Genomic DNA, 18,500 nt, shown 5'->3' with positions numbered 1-18,500 from the left:
TGAACGCCATCACGCTGATGACTCAGTGAGTGTGTCACGTGAGTCTTTGGTAGTTCTTTTTGTAAAAGAGCTATTTGTTCCCAGAGCAATTTCTGCTTTATTGGTGCATCTGTGTCATCTTTGTAACCGTTCTGAATCCATGTCTGCAAATCCTTGTTATATGCTTTGACGCAGTAATATGAATCTGACACTATAAGTGTCGGGAATTCGCGATCCGCATTATCCAGCGCCATTTTTAATGCTATTATTTCAGTTTGTAGTTCTGAATTAGTTTCTACTGAGTGTGATTTTGTTAATAGAGGTCTTAGTTTACCTCCGCGCCACACTTCTTTTGTAATCTCACATGTCGGGTTGTATGCATGTTCTCCCCAAACGGAGGGTTGAGCATGTCCGTCTGTATAAATTACACAGGCGTAATGTCTTAGAGGCAGAATGTCGATTGGCAGAGGATACGTCTTTTCATATTTTAGATTTTTTAATTCTTCTAGTTCTTTAGAAAATTGTCAACCAGGCTATACTTGATAATTCATATCCTACGTATAAGACCGTTAAATGGGCAATTCTGGATTTTTTAAAGTTGAATTTGTAACCCTCTGCTGCGAACCCAAGTATTATGGTGTTCACTCTTTTTAAGTGAGTATCCAAGTCATCATCTGTTAAGTAAATGTCATCGACATAAGATAACGCTTCATCATCATATAGTTGCAGTAATTCTGTTACTCTCGCTGAGAATACCCCCGGGCTGTTCTTGTACCCCTGGGCTAACCGACAGAATTGCTTTTGAGTGCCATTTACTGAGAATGCAGTTAAATATCTGCTCTCTGGTGCTATGTTTTGACAAAAGAATCCATTGGAGATGTCCAAGGTTGTTTTGTATTTTTTGCGTACTATGTTATTTATTAGTGCAGCACTGTGTGAGTTTTGCACTGCAAAGGTTTTGCAACATGTGTTAAGGTGTCGGTAATCCAAAACTAGACGATATGAATTGTCTGGTTTGGAGACCGGAAACAAAGGATTGTTCATTTGTGAGGTGCAAGTTTCAATCACCCCCTGGTATTCTAGCTGATCTAGTATTTCATTTACCTGTTTTTTAGCTTCTTGCTTAATTGGGTACTGCCTTTGTGCAGTAGGTTGTGATTTTAACTGGATTTTGTGAGGAGGAGAATCCTCATCCCATCCTACATGATTTTTATATAAAGCAGGTGCTAAGGCCACTGCCCACTTTCTAGCAAGTGTGTATTTTTTATGAATCGGTATTTGATTCGAGAAGGCAGGCATAATTGCTTCTTCGCCATGAGGGCACTCCCTGACAAACTCTGGTGGCCAGTCTTTTTCAGCTAGAAGGATATCTTAGCCCTTGGAGAGGTTATCCCAAAATAGTCCCCTTATCTTCCTAGTCTTATCTCCCTCTATACGTAATGTTATCTCGTATATCTTGTGGGGTTTGCTAACTCTGGTGTCTGCAGTTTCCACTTGAAGATATTCATTCGTGTCCACTGTCTCCAGATGACTCATAAGGACTTTGCGAGCTATGCTCACTTCTGCTGCGCTGTCTAGCATTGTCTGAGCCCACTCTCCGTTTTTCAGTTGTGTCCTCAGTATTCTCGGCATTGTTAACTACCTTGATACTGGCTACCTTCTTTTTTGGAAATTGTAATTTCTTTTTTTGTTGAGCAGGTTCCTTGTCTTTGGACTTGGCGTGCTCTTCTCTTTGTTCTGATCGTCCTCTTCTTTCCGATTTCTGCGAGGAAGTCTGAAAAGATTGAGAGGGACGTGTATCAATGTCTTGATATCTATCAGGTTTTTTTAATATTATCCCTATTTCTAAGGTTATATCTTTTCCCAGAGGGGTCACTCTGGGGTGACCTGTGTCTCTGGTTCGGAGATTTCTCCCTTCGCCTAGGAGACCTTCCTCGGGACTGGAATTTCTTTTCTTTTGGATTGGATTGTTTGTTTCCATCCCAGTTCTTTTTTGGTGAATTATTATTAAAAAATATTTTTTCTGGACTTTCAGTCAGTTGCGGTTTTACTGGTATTCCACCTAAACTATCTCTACCTAGTTCTTCATAAGATTTTTCTATGATTCTGGCAATTTCAGCTGGTTGGTCTGCTATATCTGTCTCTTTTAACCTCTGGCGGATCGCCACGTTTGCTGCTTCACCTTTTATATTGGCTAGTAATATAGCCGAGACCTGCTTGAAGTCTTTCAGTAATTTCATACCAAGAGTTAAAGCTGGTTCTGGACCGTATTCATCTTGAATTTGTTTTAGCACATCTGGTATTACCGAAATGGATGGAACACCGTGCGTTTTTGTGTAGATTGAAGCAAAGACTGTACCCCAAGTGTCACAGTCCTCTATGTGTGGTGCAATTCCCATTGGGAGACATATAGTCAGAATCCTGTGTTTTTCTAGCGGGGTGGTGTCAGGAAACACCGCCTCTATTTGGGTGATTTTCTGTGCCAACCAGAATGGTATCTGTTCCCGTTTAGCCGGAACTTTACCTAGGCAGGATTGGATGTTCTGTGGTGTGATTTTATTTGTGTTCCCCTGGTGAGGGGTCAGCTGTGGAAGTTTAATCGCTGGCTGAATTGTTGAAGTCCGCATTACATACTGGACTAATTGTCTATGAATTTTTAGTAATTGTTTTAGCTGTATTAACAGCTCTCCTGTAGACATTCCTTCGATGTCTGGGTGTGGTGTGTATCCGGCTAAGACCGGCCACGTTGCTCCTGGTCTACCTAAAGGACCGAGCCTTGTAATGTGATTGTTATGTATTAGGGCGCCATCAAATAAGAGCAAATGCTCTTGGAATTTGAGTGGTACTTCCACCTCCTCGAAAGGAGTGTAAATGTCAGGTGGTACCTCTATTTTGTAATAGTGGAAGTACTTTGTTACAGCATTTGCTGCTGGAAAATGTATCCATGTATAGTATACCTCTGTCTGCCGACATTCGTGTGCCTCAATTACGAATATGACTGTGCCACCTCTAGGTGTCAGTCCATTTTCTATAAGTTTTAAGGTTATAGATTTCCTTTTGGCGACCGGGGTGAGTATTATATCCCCGTCCGCATCTAGTGCTGCAGTATCAGCTGCTACTATTTCAGCTGCTAATCTAACTGCCTCTCTTTCGTCATCACTTTCTGACATTTTACTGTCAGGATGGTTATTTTGTTTGTTTGCAGATCAGGTTTCTTATGGAACAAAGATTAAATGCACAATATTTTGGAACAGTGTATCCTTCAACGTTGACTAAACCAAGAACCTTACATAGGAGTTCCCTCCTGCGAGGTTTTGGAGGATATTACCTTTCACCCACTCCAGACGTCTTTGGAGTATTTGGGAAAAGAAGTCTGAGTGAGAAAGCACGACTGAGTTACTCTAAATGTCTTACGTTAGTTTTATCGCCCTTTCCAAACGCGTTGGGCGCCATGTAGTGTAGTTCCTATCTTCCCAATAGGCTCTGCGCATTGGAATAATACCTACAGCAGTAAAGGCCTAGGCCAGACGTTAACTAGGTCTACTACTGTCGATACTAGACTTAAGTTTTGGGTTTGCCAGCGTAGCTCAGAGTTCGCTAGAAACTTTCTCGAATGTTCAGGAAAGAATTAACTCCCCTGATTAGACAAGAAGGGATTTAGTTTCTGACAACCATAGAACATGACAACTTTGCTATCCCCTAATCAAGAGTGTATCTCCAGAGTCGTGTGAGCACAAGGCAATTATTTTACTCAGTCAGTACGTGCATTCTTAGTCTCATCAGTTTGTAGAGAAAAGGAAGAGACGGGCGTGTTCAATAAAAAGGTGTTATTTATTGATCAGTCTCTTTTCTCGTACAAGAGAAATGGATCGATATTATTGCAATACTTATAGTTAAGTAAAGTGCATACATTAAAAGCAATAGTATAAAATAATACTGTAAAAACATTGATATGGTTTCTGAGCCATATGATGTTTAAAATGATTAAAATATATTTACATACACATATACATTTGACTAAACGTACTCAACTGGTGTTTCTAAATACGCCTACCCCGTGTACCTGACCTAAGTCTAATGCGTGGGCGGGAATAGAAAGTTACAGTTTAAGTTAAGTTTGTTTTTGCCAAGTGAATAACTAAAGAATTCTCTGTGAGGGGTTATTCAGTTCTGTACCTGGAAGTTAGGATGAATGAGGAATGGTATCTCTTTCTCTGCTCTCGATATTCCAGGCTGCCTGCGAGGGCTGCCCGAAAGCGCCAGTGCTGGGTCTCTCAGTAGGAGATAGCAGCGCGTCTCTCAGCCCGTCAGGAAGGCGGGGCTGCTGCCAGCGGGGTCTGCTCTGCTTCTGGGCTTCGGCAAGTATGGCTGCTCCGTCTCGTCACCACGCGTGTGTTTGCATAGGGCAAGATCGGCAATATTTATACCTTAAAGGTGCCGAGATTGACGTAAGGATGGACATAGATACATCAATAAAGATGTCATACGACTTGCTCGTTAGCACATTCTTTTACTGAAGTTCTCTGTGAAATCAAAACAATGGCCGCACGGATTTTCCAGGTTGTCATAGGTTTGATTTGTTATGAGAACGTCGTATGCCTTATCAGGGGCTGGAGGAATGTCGCTTGTCTAATTAGATCTCAAGCGTTATGACCTAATCAGATAACACGTTCCTGTGCCGTAGTGTGACTGCGTCAGATAACGGTATCTGCATCATGGGGGCTTTTCTTGCCTCATGGGCTGACTGTTAGTTAACTTGATAGTTAGTTTAACCAGAATAGGGTCAGGAATAGGGGGATCGATTCAGAACCTATAGGAATACATGACAGGAGGACCTCGAACAGATAGGACCATTCAATTGAGTCGAATGCCATAGCTGCATCAAGGGATAATATAGCAGCGTCTTGAGAGAGGGAGGGCTGTCGGCTCAGCACGTTATGGACCCTACGGAGGTTCAGTGCCGTGTTCCGGCCCGGCAGGAAACCGGACTGGTCGTCGTGTATCAGTGAAGGGAGTACCAAGAGAAGACGAGACGCCAGCAGTTTTGCCAGAACCTTGGCTCCCGGGCTGATCAGGGAGATCGGCCGATAGGAGCTACAGGCAGTGGGAGGTTTGGTAGGTTTTAGAATGACAACAATGGAAGCCAACCTTTGGTCGAGGGGAAGCACACCCCGCTCCAGGCTCTCCACAAATATATTCAGGAGATGGGGGACAATGTCAGGGGCCATCCCTTTCAAAAATTCGATCGGTACTCAATCCGGACCCATGGCCTTTCTGGAGTTTACAGCGAAGAGCGCCGAAGTGAGCTCCTCAACGGATAGGTCTGCGTCCAAGGCGAGGCGATCAGATCCAGAAATGACAGGGAGATTCATCTCCTCCAGCAGTTGTCTGGATTCATCGGAGGAGTAGATGTTGCCGGCGGTGTATACCCTTTCGTAGTGAGTGGCAAACACCTCGGCAATGTCTTGGGGGTCAACCACGACCGACCCATCTGGGTCGGCTATAAAAGGTACCCATCTCGTCGCCTGGTCGCGTCGCTCCAACCATGCGAGCATCTTGCCAGCACAGTCTCCGTGTTCGTAGACCCGATGGCGTGAGTGAAGCAGTCGTGCGTGTGCCCGTTCTTGGGCCAATGCTCTATAAATCAACTGTTGGGTTCGGAGGCGCGCAGCAGTGGAGTCCGTGGGTGCAGTGCCGTGGGATACCTCAAGGTCAATGAGATCCGTTTCAGCCTTCGAGACGAGCTCAGCCTGTTTGCGCAGATGACACGCTTTTAGGGCTAGTGCTTCACCCTTCACCACCGCTATGTAGGCCTCCCAAAGTGTAACCGCCGAGTCCACTGAGCCGACGTTCTCGTCGAAGTAATGGTCCGTGCATTCCCTCAACGCTTCTCTAATGTCGGGGATCCGTAGGAGCCAGGGATTGATAACGATTGGTCCCCTCACAATCTGACGGTTATATGTTAAGTTCACCATAAGTGGTGAGTGGTCGGATATACCTCGCGGGAGGTGTCGTGGGCGGATAAAGTGGCCAGTGTAGGCGTTGGGGCAAAAGAAATAATCAATTCTCGACATGCTGTTGTGTGCGTTGGAGTAGTGAGTGAAGGAGGGCGTGTCAGGAAAGTGAAAGCGCCAAATGTCAGTCAGTCCCAGGGCCCGGGTAAAGTCAGCTAGTTCAGAGGTCTGACGGTGTGAACTTCTCTTGTGTCTACGATCCAGATCGTCACACATGGTGGCGTTAAAGTCCCCTCCCATGATTAGGGTACCCGGGGGTAGGGTCACCAATTGAGCACCCAGATCTTTAAGAGAGTCGCGCACCAAGGTCGGTGGAAGATATACTGAGACGATATTTAGCGGGCGTCCCTCCCAGATGGCCTCCACCACTGCAAAGCGACCTAAAGGGTCCGCCCAACAACGTGAAGGGGTGAGTGCAAGAGATTTCCTAACTAATATCCCGGTGCCCCGGGATCCAGTTGTGAACCCTGCGTGTATCAAAAGCCTGTACCCCCCCTCTGCACTGCCTGGCAGGTGTTGCCGATCAGGTGGGCCTCCTGCAACAGGACTATGTCGGGGGAATGGCGTCTAAGGAACTGGAGGACCACACTACGTTTTATTTTGTGACCCAGCCCATTAACGTTCTAGGTGAGGGCTGTAAGGGAGCTAGAGAGTTGGCGAGACATGGTTGTAACTAGTTAGGTATTTTTAACCCTATTCATTCCCATTCCACACCACTGCACTACACATTTTTCTCATTTAAGTGCTCCTACGTAATTCGCAAGTCATAGCACGCCTCAATCCGTAGCGGATTGAGAGGACCCCTATGATGACCCATGCCACCAAGGGGAAACCCTGGTGAGTGAGGGGACTATAGAAAGAAATTCTTCTTTCTAACCAGCAGACTTTCCTACTCGACTTCAGCGGAAGTCTCTCCTTCTCCCGTAGCGAGGCATTTCTGTATTCTAAGCAACAACCCATACCACCTCTTTGAGTACATGCTAGGTAATTCTATCCAATAGTACACTGGCCCTAAGATACCAATGGTAAACCACTCAAATTCGAACCTGTAACTTTTGATGGCTATGGGACCCCAGGAAGGAGATCTCACAGGCACAGACAAGGGCTATTTATTCTCTGGTAGTGCGATAAAATTGTGATCACTATTTTGCATGTTATTCCTCAAATTATAAGAGTTTATAGCAAGTATACGCATAAAGTTGCTTTATTCTCACCCTTTCAAATATCTAAATATAAATTCACCTCTTCGTAGTGTTTAATAATTGATGAAAACTGTAGTGAAAAAAAGGTCAACATGTTAAGCTCAGCATTAAGGTTAAATGTATCAATCAATCAATCACGATCTATAAAGAGCTGCTAATCACCCGATAGGATATCCAGGCACTTTCAGGTCGGGGGGCTTATTCAAATAGCCATGTCTTGAGGGCCATTCGGAATTCCTTAAGTGAGGTGATGGTGCTGAGGTGCATGAGGAGGCTGTTCCAGGTCTTTGCTGCGATGTGGGAGAAGGAGCGTCCTCCACTTCTGCTTTCATAGATGCGGGGAGTATGGGCAAGAGAAACGGGTGGTTGGTTGAAGTTCAGGCGGTGGTTAATGTAGGCGGGTCCTTGGTTGTGTAGAGCCTTGTGTGCATCACTCAGCAGCCTGAATTGGCATGTAAAAGGAAAAATGTACCTTGCAGCGTGACAGAAATGTAGGAGACTCTTCACTCATCTTAGGTAAAGTGAGAGCCAACACAGACTTTAGCCCTTTACTTAGCCATGTACAATACTGAAACTCCAGTGAGTCATAAACATACAAACTAAGGCTCTCGGACTCATAAGTAACAGGACTGGACAGCAGGTACAAGAGCATCCCATTGCAAAATGTTCTTCCTCCACACCTCAAGGAAACCATGTAACATTAAAGTAAAGAAATCACATACAAAATAGAAAACAAAACAATACAAGGTCAAACCGCTCCTTGAGTCTTCACTCCAGGAAAACCCGAAACCCTACCGTAAACACCATGAGTGCCCAGCATAGGCTCAATAGAGACAGATCCATGCCATATAGTCAGGATATCCACTAACTCTGTAAATGATTTCAATTTAAATTAATTCCTTGTAAATGTATATTATGTGGATATCTTGAAAATCGGTCATGCATTCCAAACTTGTCTGTTGCACATCATATTCATTTATAACCAACCAGACCAGGTGCTCGGGGTAGACAGAGTGACATCTTGACTCGATATTTAGTCATTTTGCAGCACATTTTGCTTTTAAAACGGGTCTGCTGCATTGTTTTATTAATGCATGCAGGAGGCCGTGCAGTTAAATTTTCACCAGTTGACTTTGTTTCAGCTGTATTGAGCATCTGCCTTAATAAATGTGATGTATTGCTGGCTCTCGTCTAGGAAATAAAAGGGAAGTATCACTGCTGCACTTAACAAAACTTATGGGTGTGAGTGGGTTCATTGCAAAGAAATTTGTCACATCCAAATGTCTGCAGATTTTCCATTATCGAATTAAAAAGTGGTTTATTAAAGATAAAGGAACTTAAAATTGGATCAATCTAAAAAATAATTGCAAGGCCTCCGAGTTTGTTTATTTCCAAATATGAATATGTAGGTCAGATTATCACATCAATTATGGTAATGCAATTATACAATTACATTCTACATTTCTTTTCATTAAAAACCATACAAAAAGCTATAACTAATGCATAAATATTGGAAATGACTTAAAACGCAAAGTAAAAATGGGTCTATATGGCTCACGGCCATCCTAGCTGGAAGCCGAGAGAGCTAAAATTCGAAAATAGAGATTAGGAAAAAAGCAAAACGAAAATCAAGTGTGTTATAAATCTGGTACTTTGAATTCTACTGGTCTGCTTCTATAAACGACTAGTGTGCGGAAGTAATAATTGCTTGCTAATATAGTTACATTTAAAAACAGTGTGTAGCTCATACAAGGTATGAACTCTCTTACTCGTGGCAATGCTCCATTCCCAGAATCCCCTACAAGCCTCATTTTATTTCTTCACTTTTCTTTCACCCAGCAGCCAAAGCTGTGGGTTCGGATTACATACTGTAAATTTTGTTGCACCAACTCTCCTGTTCGTCGTTAAATTACTTAAAATGTGAGGCATTACCCCCCACTGACGGAACACACAGTACACTTTTTCGACTCCTCTCCCTGCATCGCCGATCCTGGCAAATGTCATGCCTTATATAAGTATTTATCTTGTATACCCTTTGTTGCTCTCTGTTTTTAACATACCCTTTCTCTTTGCTAAGGACATACTTGTATGCCCCAAAAGCAAAAACAGTCCACTCATCTAACTCCTTGTCTGAGGGAAGAGGTGTAGCGCCGCAGCCAGGGCGACTGACTCCCGAATCTGGGGATCACGGTTCGATCACCGGCAGCAGATTAGCCCACCACCACGTGACTCTGGGCAATAGCTTGCTTAATCTTCCAGACGGCCCCCAGCGCCTAGAGACCCTTACGGGTGATTGTGCGCTTTACAAATGTGGATTATTTGGAAGTTGAGAGGTTTGAGCTCCAAAACCTAGTTCTAGAAAGAGAAGTTGCTCAAATCCGTAGAGCAGTCAGTGTGCCCATCGACCTGCCAAACATATGCGTATTGTTCCATTCTGCGGCTTGCAGATATCACTGCCACCTCTTATTTATAAAGTTTTATATAGCGCGAACATGACCCACGGGGGTATTAGAGCGCTTTACAGTAAAAGAACATACATGGTTGAGGTGGTAAACAAACTATCAAATCTGACAAATTGTGCATTAGCAGTATAGAATATATACATAACAGACAAACGAAGTTGTGCAGTAAACAGTTAATGAACGTTAGGAGAATGTGTTAGCAAACATACATATTATAACTTCTAACAGTTCAAAGTTGAAGTACAAAAAGTATAGATGACCAGGTAGACCTAAACACAACAGAGCTTTAAATAACTTACAGTTATAGAGAAGAGAGGGCTGTGATACAAGTCTTACAATAGTAGAATAAACCAATCCATCTTAGATAGGTAGTGGTGAAAGGATCTTAAAGATGACTCAGTGACCTTCTGTAATTAAAACTTAGGAGATGAATTTGTTCATTAATAGTCTTTTTACTTCATTTTTGAAAGCAGTAAAGGAAGTAATTCCATGCACTAGAGGAGGTAAAGAGTTCCAAAACTTTGGTGCAATCCATGAGAAAGCTCTACAATCTGTTCTCTTCTTATGGAAGGATTGAGGTTTCAGAAGGAAAGTGCTTGCACTTCGTAGTTGTCTGCATCCTCCAGACTTTTCAAGCTTTAGCGCCAAGTAACTAGGTGAATTGTTGTGTATTGCTTTGTGCATCATGCACGCCACTTTAAGGTGTATTCTTGCCTCGTAAGGCAACCAGTTCAGTGCTTTCAAGGTTGGTGATATGTGACTGTTTCTTTTGGTTCCAGATACCGATCTAGCTGCTGAATTCAATGCTGCTCTCAGTGGGGCCAACTTGTATTTAGGGAGAACACAGAGGGTGGTGCTTCCATAGTCTAGTCTTGGCAGTCTTAGGGCTTGTACTGCAATTTTTAGATCTGCCTGAGGGACGAAGGGTTTGAGTTTCCTTAATATGCTCAACTTGTGATTAGCTCCCTTGGTGGCCATAGAGATGTGCGATTGCATATTCAAATGTTTGTCAATGGAGGTACCTAGGCATTTTGCTGAGTCAATGATGATGGGGACACAGACAAAGGAGGTTAGGTGTTTCGACCAGAAATCTAGCTTTGGAGTGTGGTTCGGCGGTGAGATGACAATGAATTCCGTCTTTTTGGTATTCAGCATCAGATGGTTGTTAGTGTGACACCTTTGAGCGTTCAGTAGAGTAGTGTTGAGGGCAATGAAGTCATCAGGCGAGGTGATTTTTAGATACAACTGGGTGTCATCTGCATACAAATGATATAGAATGTTCGCTGAATTCAGTGTGTTCGCCAAAGGCTCCATTAGGAGGTTGAAGAGAATCAGTGAAAGGGCAGAACCCTGAGGCACACCAAGTGTGACCATGGAGGGTTGCGAGAGTGAATTCTTCATCTTAATTCTTTGTGATCTATTATTCAGGAAGGAGGAGAACCATTGCAGCACAGTGCCCGAGAGGCCCAACCTTCTTTCCAGTAGGGACAGAAGGTTGTCATGCTTGACCGTATCGAAGGCGGAGGACAGATCAAGAAGTATCAATAGGCAAGATTCATTGCGCTCAAGCATTTTTAAGATATCATCCATAATGTGTGTGAGTGCAGATTCTGTGTTGTGTCCTCGGCGGAAGCCTAATTGGTGAGAGTCTAAAAGGTTGTCGTTCTCAATGTGGTTGCATAATTGAATTTGTACGCATTTCTCCAATAGTTTTGCCAAGGTGGGGATGTTGGTTTTAGGGCAGTAGTTGTTAAGATCAGATAAAGAGGCGTCAGCTTTCTTTAGGATTGGAGTGACCTGCCCTATTTTTACACAGTCCGGAATGACACCTTGACTCAGAAAGGAGTTTACAATTTGTGCCCATAATGGTAGGGTAGATGTTTTTAAAGTCTTGAACAGGGCAGGAGGCATGGGGTTCGCAAAATGATTGGAGAGGTTGATTGCTTGAAGAGTGTTGTCAATAGTTTGTAGAGAGATTGTCGAGAAGGAGTGCCAAGAGGCGTTGTTTTTTTAGACCTCCCTTGGAATATTAGAGTGTACTTCGAATAAAGCATCCGATTTATGGTCTTGGAACATGGGTTAAGAGAAGGCTATCCTAGCTTGAATGTCTTGCTCAATGGTGCTAGTCTTTTCCTGGAAAAAAATTGGCAAGCACATCACATGTAGGAGTGGCCTGGTCATTTAACTCACAAAAATTAGTTGTGTTACATGATTGTTGCTTGACAATTTCAAAGAGTTTTTTCAGCCGGTTGATAGCTTGGTTCAGTTGAGTTCTGAAAAAATCTGCCTTAGCCTTAAGAATCTTCCTATTATAAGAATTCCTTAACCTTCTAAGGTGCTGACAGTGTTGGGAGCCGATTTCCAAAGACATTCAGCAGTTCTTAGTTGTCTACGATCCAAATTCAGACCCTCATTGAACCAGGGCTTGGAAATCTTAGAGAAGACATTTTTTTCCTGTAGGGGCGCTGGCGGCGTCAAGAATTTCGAGTAACGTGTCATTGTAGAAGGTTGTACCGTCATGTACGTCAGTTATGTCCGTCATACGGCTCAGAGCGGAATCGCAATGGCTTACCAAGGAGATGGAATTGATATTTTGTAAATTCCGTTTCCATGGCCTTGCTTTTGATGGTTGGCCCCTTTTTTAGTAGTTTCGATATTGATGCAGAAGAGGATGCAGTAATGATCAGACCAATCGCAAGGGGTGATGGATTCAAGTAGTATGAGGTTTGATGTTGCAATGATGAGATCCAATGTCTCTCCCTTGTTATGCGTTGGGCTGTCACAGAATTGGGATAACTCATGTTCAGACAGGAACTCTTTAAGACAATTAACAGTCTGATCATTTGCGTTATTCCACTGTAGGTGAAAGTCACCTTAGAAAATATGAGGCACTAGGTAGTTGTCATTAGATGCCATGATCTCCATAACTTCATTGATACCAGTCACGTTATCACCTGGGGGGGTGGTAAAATATGTGTAACTTGCAGGATAAGCGCTTAGCATTTGAGATATTAATGCATAGGTAATCACAAGAGGATAGCTCAACGGAATCTGCTTTTTTGACTGATATTGAATTACGATAAATGCAAGCTACACCTCCCCCTAGTTTCCCAATTCTATCGAGTCGTATCAGGTCATGGGACGGAGGAACCAGTAAGTCGAGAATGGGAGAGGAGGAGCTATTTAGCCAAGTTCATGTGAGTACCATAATGTCTAAATCATCTTCTAGAATGAGATTGAATATATCAGTAGCATGTTTGCTAGCAGATCTGCAATTTAAGAGCCCTTACTTCAACTTGTTAATAGAAGGGTTTAAGGGAGACTGTTCTAATTTGATATTTGTAAGGTTATCACTATTTACAGATCTGTTATTGAGTGTAGTTTCTCTAAGGGGATTAGATTCAATGGTCTGAATAGCGTCGCTATGGGACTTACTGTTGTCAGACTCCAGGGTATAAGATGTAAGGAGGTTGTCAATGTCACTGTCTGATAGTTCATAATTTGACCTCCTGGTCCACATGGAGGAGGGTAGACTAACCATATTAGTGTTTATAGGGAGTGTGATTTTGGATATGGGTCTACTAGAAGAGTGGTTGAACTGAATAATGTTGTCAGTGTGAGTGTTCATGGGGCAGCAATGTCTCATTTGGGGACAAATTTGATTCGCGGTGTCGTTGGTGGCTCTGTGTAGACTAAGAAGATCTTTCGTGATAATAGAAAGATTATGCATTTCAACCTTAAGATTGGATAGCCCAGTAGCTAATTCCTTGTTTTGATTGCTCAAGACGGGGAAGGGAGAGTATGAAGTAGGATCAATTAGGGTGGGCGATCTGCCCATAGCGTTATTATGCATGGACTCCAATTGCTTGGGGACATCTACAATAGTTGAGTGTGTGATCCATTATGGAGGAAGATCCTCCAGTAGGTTCTGTAGGCAAGCTCACAATCTCCAATTGATTAGAGATAATTTCAATATGATCCATTATGGAGGGAGATCCTCCAATAGGTTCTGTAGGCAAGCTCACAATCTCCAATTGCTTAGAGATAGTTTCAATAACAGTCCATGCGGGCAGCTGAGGAGGGAGGATTAATGTAGGAACCACAACCATTGGAAGAGTGGTAAAGCCGCAGGGGTCTACCTCGTGAAGTTGGGGATGTGACACAGAGATCTGTGATTGGGTAGGGGGGATGAGAGTAGCGGGTGTAAGGGTACCCTCAGATAGCGAGGCAGATAGTGGGTGAGGGGGGTAACAGCGATCCGCTATGTGTGAGGGAAGGGAGAGGATGGAAATGTTGGTGGCATCCAGTTTGGTGCAATCCCGCGATGCGGGCCAGGGTAACGTTGGTGCGTCAATCATGATGTGATCAGGATCAGAGACTAGCCTTATCTCTTCTGGTGTGGGGGATCCATGAGCGGATTCATCCAAACAGATTAGATGGTAGGGAGTAAAGATGATTTCAGCACTGCTGCTGATAGAGGCTGAGGACAAGCCTATCACGTCAGAGTCAGAGGATCCACGAGAATCTGTAACAGAGGAGTCAGGGGAGCTGGACACAATTACAGGTGTGAAATTTGTCAGGTAGGGAGAGTCTGATATGGTATTTCGAAGCGGAGGAATTAGGGACACCTCAAAATCCTGGCGCTGCATGGGTGCAGTGAATGTAATATTACTATTATTTACCTCATTCTTGAGAGGAGGGAAGAGCCTTTCAAAGAGATCACGATTCTCATTAGAGGATTGTATAAGGATAGTACCATTATTGTAAATGGTAATGGTGGCATTCAATGGGTAAAGGTCTGAGGCAGTAACAGTCAATTTGAGGGCATGCAGAGATTTCTTCGTTGTGGCGATTCGGAGCTTAGCGAGGAAGGTATTTCTCCATTGAGCACGTTTATTCGTGTGAAAGATGAGGTAGTTGGCAATAATGCCCTTGTTATTGCAGTAGTAAGTGTCTAAAACAAGAGTTTCCTTATGGCTTAACAAAAGCCGGTACTTGAATTTCTTTGTTGCATTTTTAGAAAGATTGTGTCAGTAAAGAATGGTGTAGGCATTGTGGCCTGCAGGTTCAAGGACTGAGGCCATTCTCCCTATTCTTTTTAAAAAAAAAATTGTTTTATTTATTAGGGTGTTAGGTCTTAGACATATACTTTACATACAGGACTTTCAGCAGTACTCCCTCACTATAGGGCTACAATTGAAGATCCCCCTTAATCCTATCTCATAGTAAATCCCTGACAAAGACTATCCAATTAGACCTGTATCAATGTTAACGACAGTGTGGAATGAGGGCCGATTTAATTGTTGTCGAGCAGGAACCAGTTTAAAGCCAGTCAGGTTGTATGAAGAGTGTAGTCCTTTTTCAGTGATTATTATCAGAGTTGTAGTCTTGTTTCAATGTTTATTATCAAAGTGGGAGTGTCTTGAGCAGGTGCCATTTTAAAGTAAGGCATCAACCTCTATGCCTATTCACCTGACCTAAATGACACAATGCAAACCACTAAACCCATAAGAAACAAAGCCTTTCACCTCAATCCTTTAGCCAGAGGATCGAGCCAGAGAAACTGGCATGGGGTCACGATGAGGGGCAGACCAGGAGGTGAAGTGAGCTAGTTGAGGAGAAATGGCGCCCACCTCACAAACTAACCCCAAAGGAAAATAATTCAGATCCACATGGATCAGGCAGGACGAAATCCACCAGCTCCATGATCGGATCGGAGCGCCCGAACCTAGCAGGACGAAGAGCGCGATCACCCCTCAATCCACTCTCGCCTCCTGCCGGTCCATGAGCAGACACGCCACAAGAGCGAAGAGAACTGACGTCCGGCCCCTGGAAGAGCGATGAAAGCGATCAGACCTCCAGCAGCAAACGGCTCCCGCAGGCTCCAGACACGAAGGCAATGTGCGGAAATCAGCTGACCGAAACAAGCAGGACGCAAAGCGCGATCCTCTTTCCTTCCCCTCACGCCTCCTGTCGGGTCCGGAGCAGCTCCGAGGCAGTGCAGGGAGTCAACACGCATCAAAAGCTCAGTAATGCCGCGTGCACAATGTAAACTGTCGTCAGGTGTTGGGATCCATAGAGAGAGGTCGTTGTAGTGTTATACAGCCATTGGATCCTAAAAACCCCACAGATCAGATCTCGGCAAATCTGCTAATTTGGAACCCAGTAAACAGAGACCTACCGCCGCCATTTCCTGGAGTCCGATAATGCTCATTTCACCAGCCAGCAATCATAACATGCCCCAGGGTCAGCCCACAATCCTGCTCTGCGAAGGCACAAGTCACAGACCCAGCGTTGAATCACTAGCGAGGGACGACCTGTTCACCATACTCACGAGAACCGAGATGTGCAGTCCAGAAACAGCGCTTATAAAATCAAGATGACCAGGTCGCTAGGCTGCTGGTCGGGGTCGGTCAAGTGGTCATCAGCAATTTCAGCTGTTTCAGGTAAGATGCCGTCCCATACACCATAGAAATGAATCCATGCAGTTGCCCAGCTAATGCCAGAGATGTAGACAAGTGGCAGGCCAGTGTTGGGGTAGTTTAAGATGGGATATCCACCAAATGTTGATCCCAGAAACCGGGAGCTCCTGCATGAGGCTCATACACGACTCTACACACTTTCTAGGAGGGTAAACGTTCTGTTGGAAGGTCTCCAAGAGGGGTTCACAGTGAGCGTGCCATTTCTGCTGTTAAAGGAACTGCCTCCCAGACGATTTAGAAGTAGTTACTCTGCCTAGTAATCTCCCTTAAAGAGTAGCAGTTACTGTCCACATTACAGGCCCTTGCTAGATATACCAGTTAAATTACTTACACAATTATTTCCTGGTAGGCTTTACGTACTGGTACAAGATGTGTGATCTTACCTCTTGTTGTGCACTCAACTGCATTTAAAAATGTTTCCTAATGTTTTAATTTGTAACCCTCGTTCAACTTTCCTTCCGAAGATACTGCCTGAAGTCTGTCTGGAAGATGTGCACTGGCTAGGCCGAATTGATACAGAAATATCTTGCTGTAGGTATATAGGAATGCATGGCATGTTGGTGAAAACAATTTGGCCTAGTCACTTTATTTGAAACAAGTGTACCAAAATTCACACATTTATTCAATGCAAAGATGTTAATAAAAAATTTGAGAGTAAACATATGAGCCAGCATTTCCTGAGCCCACTTGTCCAATGGACTTTTTAATCTGTCTGATAGGTGATGGGAGTTAGCATTAAGAGTCAATCACATTTCAGTTAACAATGCAGCACATTTGGCCACCCAATGAGGACTAGGAATCAGTAGCCAAGTTCAAAAGGTTTATTACAAGTTAATAATCAAATTCAAATAAACAGTTCTTAGCACCATGCTGTAAAGAGACATAATTACAACTGGGATCCACTGACCCCTAAATAAATTGAGGTGAATTAGTGTCAAACAAACATGCAGTTCTGTGACAGTGATGCAAAACAATATCATTAAGATCTGGTGCTCAGAGAACAATCTAAGACTTTCTCTCCCATACATTAGAAAGCTTAGAATTCAGAATCCTGAGGATGGTTTAGGTAAAGAAATCTTAGCAAATTAGGCAAAGTCCATAAAGAAAGTCAGGTCAGGACGAAAATGACTCAAATAAGAAAGCTGTAGCATCTCAGAAAGTCTGTCAAGATTTTTGTGTGGGTCATGAATAATGGCAGCCTAAGTCAGAATTTAGCAAAAATCTGAGAAAAGCATTGGGTCATAAATCCTCTCAAAGTCCACTCAGCTAGCACTGACTCAAGGAAGGAAGGAATCAAGGAATGGTTTCTGCATGCACCTGATCAGCATCTGAGCAAAGTCAGAAAGGGATCTGCATTGAATCTGTGAGGAATCTGAGTGACAGTCCCAGGGGAACAGTATATCAAAATTGCACATAGTTCATTGGGTGATACTCCCTCAATCACACTATCAGGGGCCATTGTAATCCACGGATCATCACGTTGCAGACTGCAACATTTCCAGTTTATCCCGCACTGGACATGGGAACGACATCTTTCCCTCAAACACATGTAGATGGCAACTTTTGGACAATTGTTCATTCAGTTAAAGCTCTGTTTCTCCTTGTACCTTCATCAAGGTCCTTTTATCTGCTCCTGTTCCCCCTATCTCTAGTACAGTAATGTATCTATTCTAAACTAACAACGGATGTGAATACCTGCAAGAAATGTCGAGTTAGCAGAAAAAATAAAATCAGCTTTTTACAGCATGGTGAAATACAGGCCAACTTTAGACAAGTTTGAACATTAACTTCAATTGTGCACATTTAATATGCATGTGTACATTTGTACACAATTGTATATACCTTTCTAATAATTAGGGTTTCTACTACATATAATATTAAATAAGAAACTATAATATTCAATAATAAGTATGAATTATAAATTTGAATCAAATATGTGGACTATTAATGCACACTGCATAAATCAACTATTGTTCCTACTAGGATTACATTCAAACGTTTAAGAGAAAGTGTTTAATCACAGTTTCAATTTGTTAAATGTTATTCACATGAAGTAGCACACATGTTTAGAAAGTCACATTTCATCTCTATGGTGAGTAAATTCTCTACTAAATGAAGATGATTCTTTATTTGTCACACTAAATTAATACAAAACATTTATGTGAGAATGTTCTCTAATCCTAGTGAAGGCACTCTTTAATAAATGCCAAGTGTAATACTTACATGAATTTATTAAACCATACATGACTCATGTGCTATGTGCACTTTCATACCGTGTTTTTCTTAAGTGTATGTGACCTTTATGACATGTAAATGGTGGGCAATCTTTGCTCTGCACCACAAACAAATATTGCCTAGTGG

This window comes from Lissotriton helveticus, chromosome 2_1 (genome assembly GCF_964261635.1).
Source record: "Lissotriton helveticus chromosome 2_1, aLisHel1.1, whole genome shotgun sequence".
Taxonomy (NCBI): Eukaryota; Metazoa; Chordata; class Amphibia; order Caudata; family Salamandridae; genus Lissotriton; species Lissotriton helveticus.
Note: the sequence above shows the minus strand (reverse complement) of the source record.